Here is a 19,224-nt window from a genome sequence, read left to right as displayed (position 1 = left end):
CTTTTTCTGAATGTAGAGTTCTGTGTTGGCAGTTCTTTTCTTTCAGCACTTGAAAAACATTATGCCACTTTCTAGTGACCTTCACAGGTTCTGATGAGAAACCCACTGTCACTGGAATTTGTTTTTCGCTGATAGGTAAAAGTATTATTTCTCTGAAGACTTTTTTCTTTGTTTTTAGTTTTCAGAAGTTTGACTATGTATCTAGAATTAGATTTCTCTGGGTTTATCTTCCTTTCTCCTTTTTTTTTTTTTTAGAGCATATGGGAGCTGGGGAGGAGGTGAGAGGGGAGAGAGAGAGGAAGGGAGGGAGAGAGAGAATGAGGATGAATCTTAAGCAGACTCCATGCCCAGGACGGGATCTCACAACCGTGAGATCATGCCCTGACCTGAAATCAAGAGTCAGATGCCTAACTGACTGAGCCACCCAGGCACCCCTAGATTCACTAAGCTTCTTGAATCTGTAGGTGTATTTGTGCCTTTTGCCAAATTTGAGAAGTTTTCAGCCAGCATTTCTTTGACTACTTTTTGAGCCCTGTCTTCTTTCTTCTCTTCTTCTGGGATTCTGATGCCACGAATATTATATCTTTAGATATAATCCCATAGGTCCTTGAGGCTCTGTTCATATTTTTTGTCTACTTTCCTTCTGTTGTTCATCCTGAGTAATTTCTATTTTTTTTTATCATCAAGTTTACAACTATTTTTTCCTGCCTCTTCCATTTTGCTATCGAGCCCACCCACCGAGTTTGTGTTTTGTTTTTTGCTTTTGGAGCCCTTCCACTGATTTTTTTTTTAATTTTGGTTATTTTGCTTTTTCAATTCTGAAATTTCCATTTGGCTCTTCTTTATATCTTCTATTTCTTTGATAAGGATGTTTTACCCTTTGTTTTTATATTTGTAATTATTGGCTCAAACATTATTTTTAAAGGTTTATTTATTGAGAGAGAGAGAGAGAGAGCACGTGTGCGCGTGCATGAGTTGGGGAGGGACAGAGAGAGGGTGCGTGAAAGAATCCCAAGCAGGCTCTGTGCTGTCCGCACAGAACCCGATGCGGGGCTCGGACTCATGAACCGTGAGATCATGACCTGGGCCGAAGTCAAGAGTCAAGCGCTTAACTGACTGAGCCACCCAGGCGCCCCCGGCGCAAACATTTTTGTGAAGGCTGCTGTAAAATCTTTATTGGGTAATTCTAACAGCTATGGCATCTCTGTCTTGGCATCTGTCGATTGTTTTTTCTCCTTCATGTTAGATTTTCCTGGTTCTTGGTGTGACAAATGATTTTGATATTTTGGGCATATATTATCATTCGGTATATGTTCTTGAAATCTTGTGGTTTAGCAGGCCTTCTCTGGCAGTGCTGCGGTGGAGGACGAAGATGTACAGCCTCATTACTGTCACTTACTCCACGTGAGGAGGGACCCTGTTACAATCCTGGCTTCCCACTCAGCCCTTTATGAGGTTGTGCTGCCTCTTTACAGTCTGGGGGAGGGTGAAGTCCAGGCTCTCTAAAATCTGCCTGTGCTGGCAGAAGGGGGAGTGGTACCCCAATGTTTTTGTTTTCCTGCGGGTATTTAGCTGGCGTAGGGAACATTACTGTATTGTTAAAAGTTGTCTGTTCTACTACATTGCTCCTCTCCTGGTACTTTGGCTAGAGAGAGCGGGCTTTGTTGGGACTCGTTTTGGTCTGTCCTTGTGGGTGTTTTGGGGTTGCCAGTTTCTCTGGCACCCAGTCTGGGATAGACGAGGCCAGAGAAACACAGAAGGGACTTACCGATGTGGCTCGTCAGTTCCCCAAATCCGGAGCCAGTCTATTTGAGCCTTCTCTCCACCTATCAGAGGCTTCTTATGTTTATTTTATGCATAACATCGACAGGTTTTACCTGAACCTAGTGGGACAAATAGGGAAAATTACTTCCACCTCATCTTGTCCTGGAACTGGAAGTACAAGGTCATCTTTTGTGAGTTCCAAAAATCTTTCATAAAGGTCTTACCCAAGACCTGTGTGTATATGTATTTCTAGATCCTTGCCAAGAATATATACTCTGACTAGTAGAATTCCTTTTTAAACACTACCTGCTCTAATTGGTTGTTTTCGGTGAAGTGAAACGATACTGATTTTTCACACTACTAGATGCAGCACACTTGTTGAATCCTCACAGTTTTAATGGCTTGGAAATTCTATTGTATTTTATATGTAGGCAACTGTATCGTCTGCAAGTATGATCGTTTTTTCTTTCTTCCCAATCCTTGCATGTCTTATTTCTTTTTTTTATACTATTGTGTTTGCTGGGTCTTCGATTACAATGTCAGGCACAAGCTTGTCTTCTTTTTCTGAGTTTAAAGTAAATGCTTGTATTCTTGTATCGTTAGTATGATTATTGTAGGGCCTTTGACTACTATGTAAAGAAAGGAGTGCAGAAGAACAACAGGGGAACCTGAAAGAGAAATGAGGAAGCTAATGCAGTAGCCTGGGTGAGAGGCTGGAGTGGCCTGGATTCAGATGGTAGCAAATGAAGGTGGCAAATATAGAGAGAAAGGGACAGATCTGAACTGTGTTTTGGAGATAGTCTTGAAAACATTTGAAAGGGGGCTGAGGGTAAAGAAAAGAGGAGAAACCAGACTGATGCCTTGTTTGGGGCCCGAATAACTGCATGGTTGGTGATGCCATTGTCTGAAGTATAGAAGGCCAAGGTAGGAATATATTTGGGGGACAAAATTAAGGGTTCTCTTTTGGTGACATTAACTTTGAGATCCAATGCCAGACATACAAGCGGAGATTCTAAAAAAAGACCGTTGGATAGGAGTCTAGAGCTCAAGAGGATATATCAAAATTGTAGATATAAGCAGCATATAGATACTGTTTAAAGCCATGGGATTGTATGAGATAATCTAGGGGGAGGTGAAGCTAGAAAAGAGGGTGAAGGGCTTTAACATTTAGAGATTAATCAGAGAAGGGAAAGATAGCCAAAGAGACTGAGAAGAAACAAGAAGTGAGATAGGAGCAAAACCAGAAATTTTTCCTAATAAGATAATTGGACAAGCACGTAGAGATATACATGTACAAGTATACTCATTGCACTGTTTTTTTTACAGTAGCAGAAATGGGAAATAAATGTCTGTTAGGGAGATGATTAAATAAATTGTGGTGCATATATACTATAGAATATACAAGGTCGACATTAAGAGGATGACGTAAATCAGTACTTAATGACATATAAGGAGGTCCGTGACACATTATTCCACGAAAGAGCAGGTTACAAAATAGCGTGTCTTGTATGAGCCCATTAACGTAAAATTCTATTGTGGATGGGTTTGTGTGCATATGTAAATAGAGCCATGTAGGTAGTTTTGTTTTTCTACTTTGTTTACAGATGCATTCCTTGAGCCTCAAACAGTTTAGCACGTAGCAGGCACTAATACGTTGTTTTTGAAAGAATGAATGAACAAATGAATATTGAAAAATGCTCTCTAAAATGGCCAGAGTGGTTATCTCTAGGTCTTGTGATTAAGGGTATTTTATTTTCCTTTCTTTTACATTTTGTTTGGATTCTTTTACAATGAGCATGCTTTCTTTTTTATCAGGAAGAAAATTCTTTTAATTTTTGAAACCACCTCCACCCTTGTCCGTTACCTATGACCTCCACGTACCCCTATTTGGTTGAATTCAGGGCAAAGTGGTTGCTTTGCCATTGTAAATCCATATTTGGGCAGGAAGATCAGAATGATAGCAGAGAGATATGTTGGCTCTTAGAGAGCTGGAGGCTGGAAAAGTGGACTAGGAGGTGAAGACTGACAGGAGCCATGGGGAAAAAAGACTTGCGCCTTGCAGGAAAGAAAGGAGTGAGGCTGGGTTTTTGCAGAGCAGAGCAGCATAGCACAAGAAGCCGGGAGCCCCTTGCACAACCTGACCTGGGGGGGAAAAGGAGCCCGTGGAACCCAGAGAGCACAGTGAGTTTTGCAATCTAAATTCTTAACTCACAATTGTGGATGGACATAGGAGATAATAAAAAAGCCAAGCTACGGTTCCGAGATTGTGCCTTTTGGTATAGAAATGCCTCATTTCCTTTGATGGTGGCGGTGGAAAATGACAGAAGCCTTCTGTGTGAGGAGGTCCTTGGTTCTCTATTTTTTTTCTGCGGCTGCAGGAGGAGCAAGTTGGATTATGTGTGTGTTTGCCCAAGCACGCTCTGTCCTCCCCTCCATTCCCCTCCATTAGCCTCCTGCTCCCCATCCCCAGAATATGCCTGCATTTCTCCAGCGTGGAAGGTTAATCCCCTGCTAGCGTTTCTCCTGTCCTGCATTATGCTAAATGAGCGCTCATTTCCTTCCCGGCCTTGAGTTACAAAACGCTCTCTTCTGTTGCCCAAGTCTTGGAAAGTGCAGGCTCCAGGAAAAGGGTGGTGGTAGAGATAGGGCTGCCAGATAAAATACAGCATGCCCAGTTAAGTCTGAATTTCAGATAACCAATGAATTTTCAGGATGAGTATATCCCAGATATTGCATGGGACATACTTACGCCAAAGAATTAGTCACCCTTTATCTGTAATTCAATTTTGTTGTGTGTGCAGACTCTGGCAACCGTAGGTAGAGAAAAAACTCATCTTGTGATGCAAGCATTTTCCCCGTGCTTTTCATCCAAAATTTGCCAGATGTTTCTTAGACGGGCTTTCAATTGACAAAGGGGGAAATGACTGACTTATTAAGTTGAAACTAGACTGCAAATTAGTACTAGAGCTGAAATTTTAAGTTTTCAACTTCTTCAACCCACAATTTAAATCCATGACCTCCATGCCAGTCATTTATGGGCTAGCAGGAAGCAGGAATAGACTCAGCAGAAAGGCACAGATTCCCACGAAAAGTAAGATTTGAAAAGAATTTAAGGGCAATGGCTCTCAGGATTTTAATTTCCTTTGGACTGTGGACATGACTATGTTTAGTCTCTAAGGTAGTGTTTCTCCAAGCGTGGTGCCTGAACTACCTGCCTCGGAATCATCTGGGAAGCAGTCTGTAAATACAGACAGAAAGTAAAGCCAACTGATCCTTTTAAGGATTGAGCCTATGGTCTTTGTCTCGCTGGCACCACAATCACTACCCTTTTCATCTCCAGAACTTTTATTTGATTCCACTAATAGCTTTTATCTGGGGGATCTCAATGACAGAGGGGTTGTTAGTTACTTTTAAGGTTTTGTTTTTTTCCAGTGTGCATGACAAAAGCAAAATTATGAAATGGCAAAGTTATTAAAAGGCAAAATTGAAGACGGGTTTGACTCCTCCCCTGACACACTCTTGGATAAAGGAATCCCAAATAACTATGCGTTGTAAGAGAAGAGATGATTGGCCTCGCCTGCATTCAGTCACCAAATTGAATTTGATCTTGGAAGCTGAAGAAATCTCTATCATCATCATCTTGCCTTGGTACCTTGCCATTCCATAAAATCTCCTCTACTTTTTCTGGGCCCAACTCCAAGAGAACTAATCATATCTTAATAATTTGGTACAGAATCACAGTATAATTCCTGCAGGTCAGTGTTGAACCCTATCAGATTGGAGAGTAGAAACTATTACCCAGAACTGGAAAGAATGAGGTCCAAGAGGTACAGCTTGACTTTCAAAGCATCCCTAGGACATATGTACAACCGGAATGGCTTTTTAAATTAAGGAATTACAATTATTCTCTATTAGAGAAAAGCAAAGCAAATGTGTTCAGTCATTCCGTCATTTCACATTTATAGCAAACAGTCTCACATTGGGTCAATTCCTTAATCGCATGCTAATAAAAATAACATAAATAGTTTGGTAACTCACCCCATGCTACTAAAATGCAAGTAACCCAAGATGGCTTGGCTATGTTGTTCTCATCTCATTTTATCACCAGGGACTCGATTCTTCTTAGCTGGCCTTCTGTGCTGCCAGTTGATACTTGCCTAAATATTTCCTTCATACTCAGAACGTTATAGCTCCTTTTTCAGGCTTCAAATATTTCCACCTAATTCTAGAAATACGTGAGGTACGCCTGAAACGCTGACAGCTGTAACTCAGACCCGAAATAGTCAGGCCTACTCTAGGAGGCACACTGAGCAAACAGAACCAGGAGTTTGAAGGTGACAGCTGAACAGGCATCAATAGGAAACTGCCAGGTGCTCGGTTGACCCAGTGAGGGATGGGAACAGACAGATTCTATTTCTAGAAATAGTACAGAGAATGCCAACGAGTCATGGGATAGACACGGTAGTACAAATCTTCTCTTCCATTTTGTGGGTAGCTTGAGAGGATATCTCAGTAACCTTAAACCTGCTGGGAAAATTAACATGTCTCATGAATAATCTTTGACATTGATTTGTTCAACTCCTATTATTTTCAAGTTACTTTGCTAGGCACTTGGAAGGAATATAAAATAGTTTAGGATAGAGGCTCTACTCACATGGAGTTTTCACACCAGTTGGGGAATCAAGACAAGTATAGGAAAGTCATATCTTATGAGGGGTTAGGTTCCTGGTGAGCAAAAACATAACAATTTATAGACGAAATACCCCTCAAAAGTTCCTTTGAAAGGTGCTACACTGGAGACAGATATACCATTTTTGGTAAGTCCAGCACGGGCTTGTCTTTATTATTTCCTCCAACGTTATACCAGATCACTCTTTAGTTGAGAACCATGCCAGTCGGCTTGCATTTAGGGACCATATTGAATTTCCAAAGCACATATGTTTAAGCATGAGAATCATTCATGAGAGGCTCACAGGAACCAACACCATATGAGGGAACAGCAGATTCACATCTCTCAGTTTAAGTTAACTCCAAGGCAAAGCAAAGTGGAATGGTGGATAGAATTACCCACACAATTTCAACTGTGTGCCCACTCTCTCCCTCCCTCGCTCCCTCCTTCTCTCTCTACCCTCTCTCTCAAAGTTTCGGAATATGGATGGATTCATATAAGAATGGTTTGCTTACATTGTACCTCTCCATACCTATGTGCCCAGATAGGAGAGGCCACAAGAAGGCGAGTTTCACCACTTACTGATTGTATGATGTTGGCCAAGTGAACCCCACAGAGCATCCAGTCCCTCATCCATAAAATGAGAATAATAATTGCATCTTCCTGACAAGATCGTTCTGCCAATCAAATGCAATGCTCACAAAATGCTTCACCTAGTGCCTAGTAACATAAAAGCCTTAATAATGGTTAATGTGTGTGTGTGTGTGTAATTGCTTTTATTTTTCAACTTTATTGAGGTATAACAAGTAAAATTGTAAGATATTTAAAGTATACATCACAGCCATTTGATATTTTTTTAACTTTTACTTATTTTTGAGAGAGAGAGAGGGGTGGGGGAGAGACAGAGAGAGAGGGAGACAGAGAATCCAAAGCAGGCTCCAGGCTCCGGGCTGTCAGCACAGAGCCCGATGTGGGGCTCGAATTCGTGAACCATGAGATCATGACCCAAGTTAAAGTTGGATGCTCAGCTGACTGAGCCACCCAGGGGCCCCATCAGCCATTTGATATACAGTGTGAAAGGGATTCTCATCATCTGGTTAGTTAACACATCCATCACCTCAGGTATTTATCTCTTTTTTTTTTGTAGAACATTTACATTCTACTCTCTTAGCAAATTTCAGTGATATGATACAGTGTTACCAACTATAGTCACGATGTTTTACATCACCTCCTCAGACCTTGCTCATCTGATAGCTGGAAGCTGGTATCCTTTTACCAACCTCTCTCTGTTTCCCCTACCCGCCCCCCCCAGCTCCTGGCAACCACTTTTCTACTCTCTGTTTCTAAGACTTTGACTTCCTTTTAAAGTATTCCACATATAAGTGATACCATACAGAATCTGTCTTTATTTGGCTCATTTCACTTAGTATAATGCCCTCAAGGTCCATCCGTGTTGTCACAAACGGCAGGATTTTTGCCTTTCTCAGGGACAAATAATATTCCAGTGTGTGTGTGTGTGTGTGTGTGTGTGTGTGTGTGTGTGTGTGTCACATTAAAATGGGATGGGATTGCTGGGTCATATGGTAGTACTATTTGTAATTTTTTGAGGAAGCTGCATACTGTTTTCCAGAGTGGCCGTGCCAATTTACATTCCTATCCACAGTGCACAAAGGTTCCCTTTGCTTCACATCCTTGCCAACACTTGTTATCCCTTAACTTTTTTTAAATTAACATTTCTTTTTTATGCTTATTTATTTGTTTTTGAGAGAGAGAGAGAGCAAGCAAGTATGTGCACGTGCAAGCAGAGGAGAGGCAGAGAGAGAGGGAGAGAGGGAAATCCCAAGCAGGCTCTGCAGTGTCAGGGCAGAGCCCAATGCGGGGCTCTATCTCATGATCTGTGAGATCATGACCTGAGTCGAAATCAAGAGTCAGACACTTAACCAACTGAACCACCCAGGCGCCCCTCATCTTTTTGATGATAGCTATTCCAACAGGTGTGAGGTGATATCTGATTATGGTTTTGACTTGCATTTCCCTGACGGTTAGTGATGTTGAGCACCTTTTCATGTACCTATTGGGCCACTTGTATGTCTTCTTTGGGAAAATGTCTATTTAGTTGCTCTGCCTGTTTTTAAATGCAGATTGGTTTTTTGCTATAGAGCCATGAGAGTTCTGTTTATATATTGGTTATTAACCCTTTATCAGATATGATTTGCAAACATTTTCTCTCATTCGGTAGGTTTATTTTCATTTTGTTGATGGATTCCTTTGCTGTGCTAAAGCTTTTTAGTTTGGTGAAGTCCCACTTATTTGTTTTTGCTTTTATTGCCTTTGCTTTTGGTGTCAAATCTAAAAAAATTATTGCCAAGACTGACGTCAAGGAACTTTTTCTGTTTTCTTCTAGGAGTTTTAGGGTTTCAGGTCTTATGTTCAAGTCTTTAATTTATTTTGAGTTGATTTTTGTGTATAGTGTAAAGGTCCAGTTTCATTATTTGCATATGGCTGTCCGGTTTTCTCAACACCATTTATTTTTTTATTTTCATTTTTTCTTTAATCTTTATTTTTGAGAGAAAGAGAGAGAGACAGAGAGCAGGGAAAGGACAGAGAGAGAGAGAGAGAGAGAGAGTGGGGAAAGGACAGAGAAAGAGGGAGACACAGAATCGGAAGCAGGCTCCGGGCTCTAAGCTGTCAGGACAAAGCCCAATGCGGGGCTCAAACTCACAAAGCGTGAGATCATGACCTGAGCTGAAGTCCGCTGCTTAACCGACTGAGCCACCCAGGCACCCCTCTCAACACCATTTATTGAAGAGACTATCCTTTCCCCACTGTGTATTCTTGACCCCTTTGTCATAGATTGATTGATCATATATGTATGAGTTTATTACTGGGCTCTCTATTCAGTTTCATTGACCTATATGTGTTTTAATGTAAATACCATACTGGGTTTCTTTTTGTAGTTTTATTAACACAAATGCAATGTGCACATAAGCTGTCTGTCTAGTAATTTTCTCCACTGTGCAGCCTGGCATTGGGATTGGTGACTCAGATGGCCAGCTGGGCTGCCCTTTACACAGTGGCTTTGGAGGACACATTGTGAGCAGTCTCTGCACAGTAAGATTTGTTGCACATCAGCAGCATTTCAAGCTCCTTGACGTTGTGGGCTAGGAATTTCTGGAAGCCACTGAGCAGCATGTGCCTTGTTTTCTTGTTGCTCTCATAACCAAATGTTGGGCATCAGGATCTGGCCCTTGAGTCTTCTGTGCACTCTATTGTCAATGCCTCTGGGTTTCTGCCACTTGGTGTTTAATTTTGACTGGTGCGAAATGAACTTCTTGGTTCTCTTTTTAATGATTTTGGGCTTCACCAGAAGTCTGAGGGCAGACATCTCTGCAGGCAGTGCAGTGCCAAGGTCATACTGTCTTGATAACTATAGCTCTGTAACATAGCTTAGAATCAGGAAGTGTAATGCCTCCAACTTTATTCTTTTTTCTCAAACTTACTTTGGCTCTTCTGGGTCTTTTGTGGTTCCATATAAATTTTAAGATTGTTTTATTTTATTTATGTGAAAAATGCTGGTAGAATTTTGATAGGGATTGCATTGAATCTGGAGATTGCTTTGTGTGGCATGGACATTTTAACAGTATTAATTCTTCTCATCTATGAGCACAGAGTATCTTATTTATTTGTGTCATCTTCAGTTTCTTTCATCAGTGTCATAATTTTCAGTTTACAGATCTTTCACCTCCTTGGTTAAATTTATTCCTAGGTGTTTTATTCTTTTTGATGCAATTGCAAGCAGGATTATTTTCTCGATTTCTCTTTCTGTTCATTTTTAGCATATAGAACTGCAACTGATTTTTGTATATTGATTTTGTACCCTGAAAGTTTATTGAACTTGTTTATTAGTTCTGACAGCTTCTTTGGTAGAATCTTTGCATTTTCCATGTATAATATCATGTCTTCTGCAAATAGAAAAAGTCTTTCTCTTTTCCAATTTGGATGTCTTTTATTTCTTTTTCTTGTCTAATTGCTGTGGCTAGGACTTCCAGTACAGTGTTGAATAAAAGTGGTGAGAGTGGGCATCTTTGTCTTGTTCCTGATCTTAGAGGAAAAGTTTTTAGCTTTTCACATTGAATATGATACTGGTGGTAGGCTTGTCATATGTAGCCTTTATTATGTTGAGGTATATTCCCTCTCTACCTGTTTTTTTGAGTGTCTTGTTTTATCATGAATGGATGTTAAATTTTGTCAAATGCATTTTCTGCATCTATTGAGATAATCATATGATTTTTATCCTTCATTTTATTAATGTGGTGTATCTCATTGATTTATTTGTGGATATTGAAACATCCTTGCATCCCTGGAATAAACCCCACTTGATCATGGTATATTATCCTCTTAATGTACGGTTGAATTCAGTTTGATGATATTTTGTTGAGGATTTTTACATTTATGTTCATGAGGAATATTGGCTTATTTTTTTTCCTCTGGTGTCTTTGTCTGGTTTTGGTATCAAGGTAATGCTGACCTCGTAAAATGAGTCTAGCTAGAAGTGTTCCTTCCTCTTCCATTTTTTATTTTTTTTTTTATTTTTTTTTTTTTAATTTTTTTTTTTTTTTCAACTTTTTTTTTATTTATTTATTTTTGGGACAGAGAGACAGAGCATGAACGGGGGAGGGGCAGAGAGAGAGGGAGACACAGAATCGGAAACAGGCTCCAGGCTCCGAGCCATCAGCCCAGAGCCCGACGCGGGGCTCGAACTCACGGACCGCGAGATCGTGACCTGGCTGAAGTCGGACGCTTAACCGACTGCGCCACCCAGGCGCCCCATCCTCTTCCATTTTTTAGAAGAGTTTGAGAAGGATTGTTATTAATTCTTTAAGCTTTTTATAGAATTCACCCCTGACACCATCTGGTCCTGGAGTTTTCTTTGTTGTGAGGTTTTTGATTATGGATTCCTTACTAGTAATCCATCTGTTTAGATTGTCTATTTCTTTATGATTCAGTCTTTGTAGGCTGTATATTTCTAGGAATTTATTCATTTCTTCTAGGTTGCACAATTTATTGTTTCATAGTTACCCATTGTAGTCTTTTATGATTCTTTGCATTTCTGTGGTATCATTTCTAATGTTTCTTGTTTCATTTATGTTTATATATTTGAGTCCTCTCTCCTTTTTTCTTGGTAAGTCTAACTAAAGGTTTGTCTGTTTTATTTATCTTTTTAAAAAGCTGCTCTTAATTTCACAGATCTTTTCTATTGTCTTTTTAGTCTTTATTTCATTTATTTCTGCTCTGATCTTTGTTATTTCCTTCCTTCTACTGATTTTGCACTTAGTTTGTTGTTTTTTCTTCCAGTTCCTTGAGGTGTAAAGTTAGGTTGTCTATTTGAGCTGTTTCTTCTTCCTTAATGTAGGAATAAATCACTACGAATCCCACTAGGACTGCTTTTGCTGCATCCCATAATATACTACTGTTAACTCTTCTAGCAAGTGGTTTAGATGTGGTGTATCGGATGAGAGACATGCCTTACGTGTCGAGGAATTTCAGGGGAGGGAGACATAACTGGATGTGTGTTGGCAGGGATGAGTCAAGGGTGAAGTGATTTTGAACTTGATGAGGAATAGGTGACATTGGAGAATTGGAGGGGAGGGAAGGAGTGAAGGTGGAACACAGAGAAAGCCAAGGTATAGACATGTGGGGGTGCTCAAGAGACCAAATGTAAATGGGGGTGGGTGAGGAATCCTGTGTAGCAGAACATTAGGAGTTACTAGGGAAGTGGAGCCATATGACTAACAGCCTTGAATGCCAGGCTGTGATTCTGGAGGAATTGTTTGAGATTTTTCAGGCAAGGGTGATAGGATGATAAAACTTATGTCAATATATTTTCTAAATGTGGCTTATCTGTCCAAGTCTAGCTCACAGCCACTTCCTATTGGAAGCCTTACTAGACCACTTCCCCCTCCTGAATTTCACTGTTCCTTTTCCAAATTCTGTTGACACTGATTGCTCTTCCCCTGCAGTAATTTTGACTTTAACCTTCTACTGTCTCCTCTTGGGAACTAACTATGTTTTGTGTATGTGTGTTGTGTAGGGAGAGGATATGTTTTCTCTGAATATATAGCCTTGCCTTTCACTTCCTCTTTCCAATATAAAGCTTAGCACATTGTGAGCTCTGAAGGAATAGTTTGAATTAACTCAGTGATTGATTATGGACATGCCTAATTGGAGTAGGGAAAACAAAAATGTCCCACAGGCAGGATGTGTACTGGCTCTGTGAGGAAAGTAGTAAAATTTTAAAAAGGTGGACAGGATTCACTGTCATAGACTCATTCCTGAAGCCCCAGAGTCAAGTTTTGTAGACATTTTTTCTAAATATCTTTGCCTAAGTTACTTGGGACCTTCCAAGCCAAACCTTCCAAGGCTGGCTAGCTGGCTGGCTGGATTAACTGGTGTAATGGCCTCAGAGAATGGAGGGCTGACCAGGAAGAGATGCCCCAAGTGCAGCCCTATGTGGGAAACCAGCTTCCTCACAGCCCAGAGAAGGAAGAGAAAGGGCCTCTGTCTTTAATCGCAGCTATTCAAGAAACCAGCTCTGCTGAGAGCAGCAGATGCTGGGAGACAAAAAAAAAAAAAAATACATAGTCTTTGCAAAGGAAACTTTTTTCCAACCTGAGGTCAAGCCCAAGAGTCAAACTGCAAAGGGGCTGGGAGGGAGAGCCTGGGTATGAAATGACCAAGAGAGCCTGTTACAGGCCTGTTTCCAAAGAACCACATCTCCATGCCTGTCACAGTCCCTCTTCCCAAACACCCATCAAATGAAATAACCCATGTGTACCCATCATTTGTTCAGCGTGGAAGCTTGATGCTTTTCTAATAGAAATCTGTAAGTTAACCTGGTTTGCAAAGGCCTCTAAACACATCAACAGAAGAAATTATTTGAAATTGATTCTGGTTAGGACTTGTCTCCTTCCTTGTGTTCACAATGACATTGTCATTGGCAGTTTAGAGCCTTGATACCTGCTGCCCTCCCTGGGCCCCCGCACCGCTTTCTGGATTCCCAGCTGGAACTGTTCCTGGGGCTCCAAAATGACCCTTTCCTGAGCCTCCACCAATCAGAGTCCCATCCCTCAGCCCACCCATCTCGTCCAGATGTTGAGGAGAAAGCATTCTGATTTAACTAATGCACACTAAGGTGTAAGTGAGGTCATATACAAACTAGCCCAGGTGTGTTTGCATTTCCAGAAGAGCCATCATAAGGAACAGAATTCTAAACAGTCAAATTTCCAATGTTATTTTGGGGCGTTGTGTGATGAGACGAGTCTTATTGGGCCAACTCAAATATACCACATGGGTAACCGCCTCAGCCACGTCTGATGCCATTCCCTGCTCTTGGAATGTTCTGGCCTCTTCTGTCTCTCTCTGTCTCTAAGTTCTGTTTTTCCTTCAGGGCTCAGCTCAAGCCTTGCCCATGAAGCCTTCCCAGAGAGCACCTGGCTTGAATTTCTGCCCCACTCGGAAGTCCTTGCTTCTCACTTGTTCCATCTGGGTTAGTTTGGTTTCCTCGAGCAGATCCTGAGCTCTGTGAGAACAGGAATCATGTTTTAAACTTCTTGTCTGTCTTCCATAGCCCTTGGCATGATGCTGGGCTCAGAAGAAGTGTACAAGAAATTTTTGTAACAGTCATTGCTTTCCCACATATTATCCAATTTGAGTCACAGCTACCCCATAAGGTAGGGTGTCATTATGCCTCTTTTACAGAGCAACTAGTTGGGGGGGGGACACACTGCTGAAAAGAAAAAAGTTAATTTAAAATTCCATCTCTTTTCTATTTCTGGAAGTTCTCAATTTATCAGCCAATATGATATTTTTGAGTTTGACCTCTGTGACCAGCACTGTGCAATTGGAAACGTAAAAGAGGCATAGATAGGGGCATCTGGGTGGCTCAGTTAATTAAGTATCCGACTCTTGGTTTCAGCTTAGGTCATGGTCTCACAGTTCGTGAGTTCAAGCCCTGCATCAGGCTCTGTGCTGACAGCACAGAGCCTTCTTGGGATTCTCTCTCTCTCTCTCTCTCTCTCTCTCTCTCTCTTTCTCTCTCTGTCTCTCTCCCCCCCTCCCCCATTCATTCTCTCTCAAAATGAATAAATTTTTAAAAGATTTTTAAAAAGTGGCATAGACCTGGCACCCTGCCTTCAAGTCAGTTGTGGGGTAGTGCCCCCAAACCTGACTAATCATCGTGAACACCTCAGGAGCTTGTTCACACACAGACTCCCAGGCCATCCCCAGAGATTCTGATTCAGTAGGTCTGGGATAGGCCTCAGGTCTGTTCTCAAAACCACTTGAAGCCTCCTGATAATCAGCCATGTTTGAAAGCCATTGCTGCCCCGAGGCATATATTTTTCGTGCTTGATAAGCCTGTGAAGATGATTGAGTCAGGTGTTCCCTGAAAACGAGGCACACACTACTGACGGGACTCAGGCACACAAACTTTATTTTTATTGTTACATATTTATCTTAATGTATATTAGAAAAATATATAGCCATTCCATAAAATCATGACTTCACAGATGTGATCATTTCCTTTTATGAAAAATGTACATGATTCTGACACATGCTACAGCATGGATGAACCTTGAAGACACTATGCTAAATGAAATAAGCCAGAGACAAAATAAACAGTTGCTCTATGATTCCACTTATATGAGGTACCTAGAATACTCTCAGAGAGACAGAAAGTAGAATAGTGGTTGCTAGGGACTAGGGAAAGAGGAAATGGTGAATTATTGTTTAACGTGTATGGACTTCCAGTGTTGCAATATTTGGGAGAGAGTTCTGGAGACGGATGGTGGTGATGATTGCACAATAGTGTGAATGTACTTAATGTCACTTAACTGGACACTTAAAAATTATTAAAACGGTAAAGTTTATGTTCTATATGTTTTACCACAATGAAAAATGTATTTCTTTTTTTTAAATTGTTTTTAATGTTTATTTTTGAGAGAGAGAGAGAGAGAGAGAGAGAGAAACAGAGCGTGAACAGGGGAGGAGCAGAGAGACAGGGAGACACAGAATCAGAAGCAGGCTCCAGGCTCCAAGCACAGAGCCTGACACGGGTCTCGAACTCACAAACCACAAGATCATGACCTGGGCTGAAGTCGGACACTCAACCGAATGAGCCACCCAGGCTTCCCAGAAAAATGTATTTCAATCAAAAAGAAAGATAGGAAACTTCTACTTAAATAAAAGTAGAGACTGATTGCAGGTACAGCAAATGTGAAGGTGCTGTGCAAATAACCTGTACCTGAGAAACAGTGTTGTGGTTCACTCTCTAATTTTGCTTAGGAGAACACCAACACCCAAAGGGGAGTGACTGCCCAATGTCCAATGTCGCATATTGAGTCAAAAGCAAGGCCGGGACTAGCACCCAGGTTTCCTGACTCTTTCAATATTTTTTCCTTTATATCATCTGACTATTTGCTAAAATATCATGGTGGAGGCAACAGGCACAGAGGGTAGTGCATATATGCTAGATAAGTCAGGGAGAGCTTGCTGGAGGAAGCGGACCTTGTCAGAGGCCCTCAGAGATACGAAGATGTGTAAATTCGGGGCGATAGAAGGTGGGCACAAAAACAAACACAGGCCCGGAAGCAGGAGTGAATGTGGTTTGTGGTTCATACCGATACAAGGAGGATGGAGCCCTGGCCGGAGCTATGGGTTCGTTCTGAAATAATGTAAGGTTCCTGAATGATAGGTCAATTTAGATTCAATACAATGAGCAATAGGGCAACCCTTCTGGAATTTTGGGCAGAGCTGTGGCAGTGGCAACAGAGGGGCGTAGGCAACTCAGAGGCTGATTTAAAGGCAAGTCATGAAGCAGAACAACCAGAACTTAGTCATCTGTGAAAGGGCAGATGAAGGAAAGAGAGAAATCTAGGATGAGCCCAAGGTTTCGAGGCCTGGCTGTTTGAGTCATCGTACGTAGTGCCCTCACCAGAAATGAAAAAAAAGTAGGAAAAGGAGATGCTTCGGAGCAAAGGTGAAACATTTGGTTTGGGGCGTAGGGAGTGGGACGTAATGGTGTAACATCTGAGTGGAGATGGTCTCCAAGTAGCTTGAAATTTAAGATATGAGATTGGGGTGAGGTTAGAGGTGATTGGACTCTTTTTAATTCTGGATACTTTACACAAGAATGATCTTCCAGTGACATATTCACTTTGATTTATCATTAATTTAAAAGACATATTGTTTTCATAAAGAAATTGTGGTGTAAGACTTTGAACGCGAGGGAACAGCAACTTAAGTGCCTTCAAAGCCAGAAAACATCAAGGAGAGGGTGGGAATGGCCCAAGTGAGTAATTATGTTTTCTCTTCTGGAAAGAAAAGAGAGGAAAACCATGGTGTAATTTCCAGTTGTCCTTTCTTGGAGCTCTAACGCATAGAAGGATTTAGTGTCCTTGTCACCCAATGCAACCTTTCAAAGAACTGCTGGAGGAGTATTTAGTAATGAACCTTTGGGAACACCTTGTATGGAATCCAGCTCCTCTGCAATTAATGCAGTATGGCAGCTGCCTGAATGATTCATATCACAGCATCACACAGCACCACATCATTTGACAAAGTGGGAACGGGAGGATTGACACTCTTTGCCGTGTTGTCTGTTACAGACTTGCTCAGCGTCTGAAAGGCTATACCCCCTTAAGCATGACTGACAAAACACTTGGATTTGCTATAAAAAAAAAAACCCTAAAAAATCTCATCTCTGATTTCTGTGAGTCAAATGAGTGGAAAATGTCCGAGTTGGGGGAAAACGGCAGGTTTAGCAGATGTTCTCGTGCACTCTTAGAGCAGGAGGGAAAATGGTCCGCTCTGGCCACATTTACAGAGACGACTGGGGGAGCCCTTTCTTCTAAACTTGTTTCCTGGAGTCAGGGCTGGCCATTAGGAAACAAGAGAAGTTTCTGCTTGGCCCCTTCACTTCTCTTCCTGTCTTCTGTTTCTCTCCTCACAACTACTTTCAGTAGTCCACAGGCTTACCTCCAAGTGCCCAGAGCTATCACACAGCCCCACTGTGAGGCCTCTCTAAAACTAATAATAACTACTGTGTATTGAGAATCGACAGTGTGCCCAACAGGCACTATGCTAGGTGCTTTATATATGCATTATCTCATTTAGTCCTCAAACAAAATTATGAGGTAAGTAGCTATTATTCCCCTCATTGTACAGATCAGGAAAGTGAAACTTGATGAAGTTAAATAAATTCCACTAAGGCACAAGCCCAAGTCCAGCACTCGTTCCACTACATCACACTTTGTCCAAGAGTGAGAGGAGGAAAGGGGGCATAACCTAGCCAGCTAAAGCAGCTACATTAACTCTAGCAACCAGTAGACTCTCACATCATATATTGAGCAATGAACTTCCCAGAAGACTTTAAATCTACCCCCTAAGACAGACTCCACTGATGGTCTGAAAGAAACTAGAAAGACCTTTTCTACCTTTGACAGGGGTAAAGGGAGAGTTTTGATTTGACAAGAAGTTTATGGTCACTCTTCAGATGATTTCAGATGAGAAAAGCATAACACACATTTTCCTTAGGCTTTGTAAATGATTTTGAATTCGCACTTTGTTTCTATCTAGCTATTCCCATGACTGATCTGTGACAGAATCTTAATGCTAATATTCCTTTCATGATCTCTTTCTGTTGATACATCACTCTTAAGAGTGGCATAAAATTAGAGGGGCACTGGGAAATCTTTGTGATTTGTAATTATCCCCCTATTACATTGTAAGCCCTCTGGGAGAGTAGGCTATCATTTCTTCTTGAATTATTGCCCAATTTGTTATTGGGATTAGTTCATCCCATCGGTTTCTAAGATGAAGACTAAAAACCAGGATTCTTGGTCATGCTGAAGAAGAAAAAGGGCAAGGGCCAAGCTGCAATTGGGGTCCTGGAAGTGGCACTTGGTCCAGCAGCAGGCAGGGCTCATACTGAGTACTTGTCATTCTCTCACCTAGTCCTCCCTGTGCCAAACGAGATGGCTGGCTGAGGTGAAGGGAGATGTTGAACCAGAGAAAAGGATTTTTCTTTGTTTATTTAATATTCAATAAAAAGTAAACCACCTTTGTATACCCTGGGTTTGGCATCGTACCCTGCAAGAGATACTCTTGGCCACCAACTTTCCTATCTTCAAACCATAGGAAGACAGGGCTGGAAAGGAACTCCTAACGCATCTAGTTCTACCCTGAGTTGCACAGATGGGGAACAGAGAGGCTCAGAGAAAGAGATGGATTTGCTCAAGGTCATGCAGTGAGTTAGTTGTGGGCCAGGACCCAGATGTCCTGATTCTTGGATGAGCATTCTTCCACTTCACCACATTGTAACCTCATCAACAGCAGACCTCCGATTAAGGACCTCTCGGCTTACATCCATTTCAGGTTCCAAAGTATTCTCCTAGCTGGCTTTTGGGACTTGCTTGGTAATTCAAGACCGTTTGGATAGTGCCTAAGTGTCATCCTGGATTATTCTTCCCAGATCAGCTGCAATCCAGGTCAGGATGGAACGCTGCCACCAAATCAGTCCTCTCTGGCCTCTGCATTATGAGTAAAGGAAAATGAATGTCTCGGTCTTCTGTCTGGGGCTTTCAGATGGCTGAACAGATGTCTGTCTCAAAATGACTCCTTAGCTACCAGGCAGGGAAAAAGACCGGCTACAAGCCCTGATAAGGGACACAAGCCTTTAGAGTGCAAGAGAGCTGCCGTCGTCTACCTCCCTCTTCCCCACAGGACCAAATGTA

The 19,224-nt window shown here is 41.6% G+C and overlaps 1 protein-coding gene and 1 pseudogene across 2 annotated transcripts in view; one reads left to right on the top strand and one right to left on the bottom strand.

Annotated features, from left to right (window-relative positions):
- LOC131503223 (PABIR family member 2) overlaps positions 1-19,224 on the top strand; it is a 204,211-nt gene that overhangs the window by 81,089 nt on the left and 103,898 nt on the right. The gene's annotated exons all lie outside the window — the stretch shown is intronic.
- Positions 9,431-9,818, bottom strand: LOC131502977 (large ribosomal subunit protein eL32-like; annotated as a pseudogene).

Source organism: Neofelis nebulosa, chromosome X (assembly GCF_028018385.1).
Source record: "Neofelis nebulosa isolate mNeoNeb1 chromosome X, mNeoNeb1.pri, whole genome shotgun sequence".
NCBI lineage: Eukaryota > Metazoa > Chordata > Mammalia > Carnivora > Felidae > Neofelis > Neofelis nebulosa.
This window is presented reverse-complemented; position numbering and strand designations above follow the sequence as displayed.